The following is an 8,591-nucleotide window of genomic DNA, read 5'->3' on the forward strand; positions in this document are numbered from 1 at the left end:
GCTCACTACCATTTATAAAACAATTTCTCAGTGTATAGAGTGTAAGAGAGAATGTAAGCACAGACAAATATTAAATGAAACAAATAATGCAATTCAACACAGGCCTCCAAGAACGGACAAAAACCAAATACAAGCTTAGAGAAACAGCAAAGAAGTCACACACACACGCACACACACACGCACACACACACAAAACTTTAAATGCACTTCTTTCACTCAAAAGAAAAGTCAGATATAGTCTAAACTATCTAGACTCTTAAAAATTGAATTTAAATTGCCTCAGGTATAAGAAGATGCGAACTTACAATTGACTGAAGAAGGAAGCAAATGCCTTGCTCTCGAACACTGCAGGTGTCTGCAGAGTCTTTTCTGCACAGCAGTTCTTACACACCGCCACCTAGCCAAGGCACTGCTCACAGACAGTGCACAGTTACTGCTCAAACAGAATCCACTTTGGACGGCACCACAACTACATGAAAATAAAGCATAGTGACGTTGTCAGGAAAAGGGAAAATGCACAATGCACTTGTTTAAATTATATGATTGCTCCTGACTTGTTCCCTGTTTTCTCCTTCTGATATACATCCTCTTTGCCTTTCTGGATAAAGATTGAGCACTGCCACAGAAGGCCTCTGAAAGGCTCTGCCCTGCAGACTATCTAAGCAGATGCTGAGACTTAAGGGCAACCTTTGGGCAGAGTGCAAGGAATCTTATAAAAGAAGTGGGAAACAGTAAGATCTGGAGAGAACAGGAACTCCACAAGGAGAACAACAGAACCAAAAAATTTCATCACAGGGGTGTGTTGTGAGACTCATACTCCAACCAAGTACCATGCATGGAGATAACCTAAAACCCTTGCACAGATGTAGCCCATGGCAGTGTAGTGTCCAAGTGGGTTACATAGTAATGGGAACAAGGACTGTCTCTGACATGAACTGATTGGCCTGCTCTTTAATCATCTCCCCCTAAAAGGGGGAGCAGCCTTACCAGGCCACAGAGGAAGCCAATGCAGCCACTCCTGATGAGACCTAATAGACTAGGGTCAGAAGGAAGAAAAAGAAGACCTCCCCATCAGTGGACTTGGGGAGGGGCATGTGTTGGAGAAGGGGAAGGAAGGAAGGGATTGGGAGGGCAGAAGGAAGGGAGCTACGGGAGGGATACAAAGTGAATAAGTGTAATTAATAAAGACTTAAAAAAAAGGAAAAATTATACGATTGCTGTTTGCAGAAACACCGAAGCACATGGGTGAGCATGTGTGTGCACATACATGCGTATGTTGAGAATCTTTTCTCCAACGTCAGGCATCAAGGAAATATTAACTACTAAACTCGACCTGTATGCAGCCTTGACAGCTCCATTAACAGCAAATATTTATTATCATTCTCCAAAATTTAGAGAGGTGTGCTTAATATGTAATGTATTTGCCACATTTACTGCAGACATCCTGAGTTTGAACCTATGTGTGCCTTTGTGAGAGCATTGGCATAATGAAGATGTTAAATATTCACACTTTCCATAACCATAATTTCTGTTGTTCTTTTGTTTGTTTGTTTTGCTTTGTTGTTGCAGACACTAGACACAAGATCTAGGCTGTTGACACATACCCTGAAGTTCACAATGTGTATTGATAACTACAGGAGCAATGTTAGTCAATCTTTTTTTATATATTAATTACAGTTTATTCACTTTGTATCCCAGCTGTAGCCCCCTACCTCTTTCCCTCCCAATCCGACCCTCCCTCCCTCATCTCCTTCCTGTCCCTTTCCAAGTCCACTGATAGGGGAGGTCTTCCTCCTCTTCTATCTGATCCTAACCTATCAGGTCTCATGGGGACTGGCTTCATTATCTTCCAATCTTTATATACACCTTCAGAACAGAATGTACTTTTTTTTCTTCTTGTTTCCTGATTATGGTGGCAGATTTTCTAGGTGCCAGAATTCCATGACAATACCATGGGTGTTTTGTCCTCTTGAAAAACCTAGACAGAGCTTCTTTTCTACATTCCCACTGGATCAGCAACCCGGCACCGCCTCTGGTGAGTTCATGGACCTGTACTTGCTATGAAAATGCTCCAATAGCAGCCTCATTGGTGCCAAGGACTACGCGTCCACCCAGATGAATGTGGCTGAGGCTGACAGCATCACAGGCCAGTTAAATGACCGCTTTAAAAGCTATGCTATCTGCAGGGCCATTTGCAGGATGGGCGAGTCAGATGATTCTATTCTCTGGCTGGCTAAAGCTGACGGAATTGTCTCAAATATTTTTTAAACAGAAGAGATGATGAATATTTTTCATAAATAAAAGTGAGAAAGTGTCTCTGTCAAAACAAAGAAAAGAAAGAAAAAATAGGACAAGATATGATTTGTTCATTTTTTTATTTTTATAAAATAAAATATAATTACCTCATTTTTCCTTTTTCCTTTCTTATTTTCAACTTCCCCTTGGACTCTTCCATCTCCTTCTTGCCCGTCCATCTTTCTCTCAGTTCTATGACCTTTGACTTTTCTTTTTAAACTGTCTGTCATGATTTGTTTTAAACCCAGAGATGTGATACCTAGGCCACTAAAAACATGGAAACTTTACTACTCCACCCAGACAGGATATCACTGTTAGTTTTCTTTGGAGATTTTGCTAAAACAACCCAAAACCTTCCAGCTAATTATATCATTAACTTACAAAGTAGGAAAATCACACAAGAGCTTGAAAGCAAGCATGCGGAAAGAAGGAAGAAGCCACATGCAAGTTAGGATCACTGAACATAGAAATGCTGAGCACGAAAGAAAGAAAAATGCAAATTGGTAAAAAAAAAAAAAAGAAAAAGAGTTTTCAAGGGAGGGTCATTTTCCTTTCATTCCTCCTCATGCTGAGAACATTTCTTTTTCAAATACCAGGGTCACCAGAGATGGAGGATTGACTATAAAGCACATTTCAGCACAATTACATGTCAAACCTTGCTAGAGAACCTGTGCTGGTCGTTGTGGGTATCCATATTTTTGAGAAAGAGTAAGTGTTAACAAACAGTGCACGCTGCTGATGCAAGTTAAATGCATCATTATAGTGTGATAAGACAAGGCAATTAGCACATCTCGATGTACAAAGATCTCAGGGTGGGTATCCAATTAACTCAGGTCAGTAGGCGCCTTGCCTAGGATATAAGTTTCAGTCTGTTCCCAAGATGAGTTCATACAGTTTCCTCTCTCCTGAAGTGCACGGAAACTTTTCAAAGAAATAAAGCAATTTTGAGAAGGTCAGAGGAAAACTGATGGCTCAATGTGATTCAGAAAGTCCTGTTCTGGAAGGCTTCTTCTGCTGTGTCATGGAAATAGTTTATAAATTGGGTACAATGGTTAAAATATGCAAACATTTTCCCTTTTTTCCATAAGCATCTCAGTTACTGATTGCATGAATGCTGAGGACATTAGTGCTGACTGTAGTCTCAGAAATATTAGAAGGCATGAAAATCACATTTGATAGAGGTGTGTTCAAAACCAAGATTACCAGAACATCAAAAGCACAGAGAAAGCCAAGCATGTAATTTTAGAAAATATGAAATGTTCCTAAAACTTTAGCAAGAAGATAAGTTTAGATATAAGAAGAAAAGTGGTAATGTCATAGACGAATCCATTTTTAATTCACTGGTTATCCTGAATTTAAAAAGTAGCACTAAGCAGAAATATCAAAGCAATCAACATTTATTGATGTTTGTATCAATTCCTCCAACAGAAACTGGGGACGATTTTTGTAATTATTTTGCACTTACCCACTGCTTTTCACAACATTTGTCAGATCACAACATAATTATTTCTAAAACTGTCGCACAATGATGTAAACTGCTTAGAACAGAAAACAAGTCCAAGCTCACCTTTACACCTCTGTCATCTATCAAGTTAGGTGCAAGGGAAAAAAAAATGTTGAAAAACAGAAAATTTATGAACACCATTGTAAGAAATTCCATGATTACTCATGCTACTAGAATATTGGCCTTTCATACTTATTTCAAAAGAGGCTATTCTTAAGTTTATAAAATAGGGAAATTAAAAAAATGTCAGAATAATGCTGACTCTTACATGAGTGGAAAGCTCTGGTTTATCATAATGGAATGCTGCCGGTTGGAAAAGCCATGAAGCAGATTTGAGTATAGCCAGAAAAGTCGACACAAATTCTGGAAGAAACTCTGGGCTGATGGACTGAATATAGCACTCAAATTCAAACCTAGGTAATTCACTACATTTGGCATTCTTAGTGTAGAAATTACATAATACATATTTAAATAGGTATAATTCCTGAATCTTTAAACTCTGTCAATGATTGGGACAGAGTACACAGAATTTTATGTAAGAAGAGGGAGATAGAAACACCTGGAAGGATAAGACCTCCAAAAGGAGACCAACAGAGGCAAAAATACTGGGCATTGGGGGCTCTGCAGAGACTGATACCCAACCAAGGACAATGCATGGAAATGACCTAAAACCCCTGCTCAGATGTAGCCCATTGACTTCATCTCCAAGTGGGTACCCTAGTAAGGAGAGCAGGGCTGTCTCTGGCATGAACTCAGTGGCTGGCTCTCTGATCACCTCCCCCTGGGGGATACAGCCTTGCCAGGCTACAGAGGAATACAATGCAACCAGTCCTGATGAGATCTGATAGGCTAGGGTCAGATGGAAGAGGAGGAGGACCTCCCCTATCAGTGGACTGGGGGAGGGGCAAGGGAGGAGAAGAGGGAGGGAGCGTGGGATTGGTAGGAGAAGAGGGAGGGGCCACAGCTGGGATACAAAGTGAATTAATTGTAATAAATAATAAATAAAAAAATAAAATTAATGAAGTAAAGAAATAGGCCTCTCCATCTTTAACGTAGGCTTGGTCCTGAAAAAGCTTAGATATTAGGAAAACAGGATTTCTCAATGGCAAAAACATGCAGAAATTGATGCTAGCAGCATGGAATAGGAGCTGCTAAATACATCACAGGTCCAACATAGAGGTTGAAATATAATGCAGGTTTGACTTGAATTTTGGGAGACTTAATCCTGTGTTACAGAAGCTCTTTCTCATCCTGTGGGTCACAAGCTACTGGGGGTGTTGAGCGGCCTATTTGTAGGGGTCACCTAAGACCATGGGAAAACACAATTTTTTTACATTATCATAACAGTAGCAAAATTACAGTTATAAAGTAGCATAAGTTGCTGTAGTAAAGGGTCTCAGTGGTTTAAAGGCCACTGCCTTAGATTAGTTCAGTTTTCCTTTCACAGGTGAGGAGAGTGGAAATAGAAGGTGAGAGGGTAAGGAGACAGAAGAGAAACCAAGGGATAGGAGTACATGGAGCCACCTCTTAGCCAGGTAGGACTTCCAGTGGAGAGAGGAGGACACCAACACATCCATAAAATCTTTGAACCAAAATCTACCCTGCCTACACGATGTACATGGATACAGATGGAGCAGAGAAAGAGAGAATGGCCAACCAAGGGCTAGCCGAACCTGAAACCCATCCTGTAGGTGAAAGCCAACCCCTGACACTATTAATGATACTCTGCTATGCTTGCAGAAAGGAGCCAGCATGGCTGTCCTCTGAGACTTTTCATCCAGCAGGGGAAAGAAACAAATGCTGAAACTCACAGCCAAACATTAGGGGAGTATGGTGGAGGAGTGTAAGGAAGGATAGAAGGTCCTGGAGGGGAAAAGAACCCTCAAGAAGACTAAATAGTGTCAACAAACCTAGGCCTGTAAGGGCTTACAGAGACTGAAGCACCAACTAAAGAGCATGTGTGGACTGTAACTAGACCCATGACACATTTAACTGATGGGCAGCTTTGTCCTCGTGCTCCAAGGGGAGCATCGGCAGTGTCTAACATGGACCTGACTGCCTGCTTTCGCTCACTTTCCCCTAGCTATGCTGCCTTGCACGGCCTCAGTAGAAGAGAAAGTACTAAGTCTTGATGCCACTTAATGAGCTGGGGTGGATTGGTAAGGGAGTGCTCCCCTTTTCTGAGGCCAAGGGGAGGGGTAAAGGGGAAAGAGGGTGGGAATGTAGGGAGGGTAGAACCAGGAGGAGAGGAGGGAGGGGGCTGTGATTGGGATGTGAAATGAATAAATGAATACATTTCTTTTTAAAAACAAGATTGGTTTAATAAAAAATGTGATATAAATCTGTTAAAGGGAGTTAGAAACTACATTTAGCAGAAAATATATATGAAGATTATGAACTTGCCAGGAAAAGGTTGTGATTTTTACTTCTCCAGACACATCTGTTCTTCAGTACCTACCGTATCACTCCTGATTTTATAAAGGGAGTGTAAATGACAGACAGTGAGCTGTTTCAGCCTCAGACTAGTCCATCACCCCATTTTACACTCTGAAACCTGGAATGGTCCAGATCTACCTCCATTCCTCTATGAACGTCACTATATAGATAGAAATTTAGATTTTTCCAAACCTAAAATTCCAAAATATTCAAATCTTAGACCCAGAGTACTTTTGGCCTATGCTATGCAATCCAAAACATGTATCCTGGAAGTTTGATGTGCTTGTGTCTGGGCCCACCTTCAGTAGACTTCCAGGCTTGATCCTGGCAGCACTTGGCAAGATACCCTCCGTTTCTCTCCCCCTACCCTTGAGGGAATTATCTGAGACATGGGCACTTCCCATAATCTCTCTGCTGAACGTGCCTGGCTGTGCAACTTCAGAAGGATTAGTGACCAGAGACTAAGTAGACAAAGTTTAGTATACACCCTGCTCCTGAATCACTGTAAAGACAGTACATACAATCTCCATGTTGCCTCTACAGTTCTAACACAGCATTTGACACGTCACCTAAATCATAAATGTATTGGCGTGGGGTACCAACACAAAAAAGAAGAAAACATTTAAACATTTACTTCTTGTTTCCGTATTTTAGCTGTGCTTCAACACAGTACCACAATGAAGTACTGGGCATTTTATTTTTTCATGAGAAATAAAAGACCAATGTTTTTTTAAAAAAAAAAAATTCACTCTATGCAATGGTTTTAATTGCTGTGAATAGATAAACAAAGCAGCATTACATAAAATTCTAAGAAATGACTGGGTTAAGTTTGTGTCCACAATTTGTATTATTATGCTACTAGTTTAAAAAATATACTGTCCAAGATTCCTAATGCCTTTATAATTATTCAGGCTATCAATATTAGTGCTGTTTTTTATAACTATGATTTTTTTATTTATACAAATTATTCATACAACTTAAAAAGTGCTCTTTGATAATTTTATACATTTGTAAAGTATTCTGTTACTATTAATAGAACTCTATCTTCTCTGACCTACCTCCTGTTAGCCCCTTTTTACAAGTATTTTTTTCCTATATGCTCCCTGGATATCCCACCTCCATTCTTCCCACCCTCCCCCACCCCTCCCACCATCGCTCCCTTTCTCATTACTTAATTTAACCATATTGTCTGAGGGACCATGGATTTAGAACTATCAGACCTCAACCTGAGCCCACTGGGCTCCTCAGGAGGTATGTAAGTGAAAACAATGGCTGTAGCTCCCTCAGAATCCTTCAACAGCAAATTCTTCAGTGGAAAGTGGAGCCCAGTGAGTAGTCTACACAGCACCTTCTAGACTCAGAAAACTACTTGTCAGGTAACAAGATTTCAGCGAAGTTGCAGCTTCATTTCTCTTTACCATGCAGCAAAGCTGTGTAGTATTTTCAACAATATGGTCTGTTGAGAAACCAAAAAGAGGAACAAATACCTACATTTTGGGGAAGGGGTTCTGGTTTCTCTCAGAATAACAATTAATAATACAGTTAGCATAGGTGTTCCATTTGCTAAACCTTGGCTTTCAGAAACAGCACTATTCAGACATGCAGGATCTCTCTCTCTCTCTCTCTCTCTCTCTCTCTCCCCTCTCTCTGTCACTTAACATTAACCATAACCCAAATTATGTTTTTATATCACCTGTATTCTACTCTCCTCCTCCTCCTTAAAGACATCACCCATCCCAATGACCTTTCTCTACGATTCTTCTATAGGTGCTCCAAGTTATACAAATCTAAAGTTTATAAGCTAGAATTAACATATGAGAGAGAATATGTGGCATTTACCTTTCTGAGCCTAGGTTACCTTGCTCAGTGTAACTTTCTTAAGTTTCATTCATTTACTCAAAAATTTTTATAATTTCACTTTTCTTTGTAGCTGAATAAAGTTGTGTATATGAACCGCATTTTTTATTTTCTATTGCTGACTGCATTTTTTAGCTACTGTGAACAGAGCAGCAATGAACATGGCTTAGCAAGTATCTCTGTAGTAGGAAAGAATTCTTTAGGAATATGCTGAGGACTGGTAAATCTGGTAGAACTGTTTAGCTTTCTGAGGAGTCTCCACACTGATTTCCATTGTGGCTACTACACTTTACACTCCTACCAATATTAAATAAATATTCCTTGCTACCACATCTCATCAGACTGTCATTTGAGTTCTTCATGAGAGTTATTCACTGCAGAGTGTCGAGGCAGATGCTGAGACTCATAGCCAAACTTTGAGCAGAGTGCAGGTAATCTTATGAAAGAAGTAGGAAATAATAAGACCTGGAGAGGACAGGAGCTCCACAAAGAGAGCAAC

At 40.1% G+C, this 8,591-nt stretch overlaps 1 pseudogene; it reads left to right on the forward strand.

Annotated features, from left to right (window-relative positions):
• Positions 1-1,878: 1,878 nt before the first annotated feature.
• LOC110562415 (small ribosomal subunit protein eS21-like) lies at positions 1,879-2,268 on the forward strand (annotated as a pseudogene).
• The last annotated feature ends 6,323 nt before the right edge of the window (positions 2,269-8,591 follow it).

This window comes from Meriones unguiculatus, chromosome 7, assembly GCF_030254825.1.
Source record: "Meriones unguiculatus strain TT.TT164.6M chromosome 7, Bangor_MerUng_6.1, whole genome shotgun sequence".
Lineage (NCBI taxonomy): Eukaryota > Metazoa > Chordata > Mammalia > Rodentia > Muridae > Meriones > Meriones unguiculatus.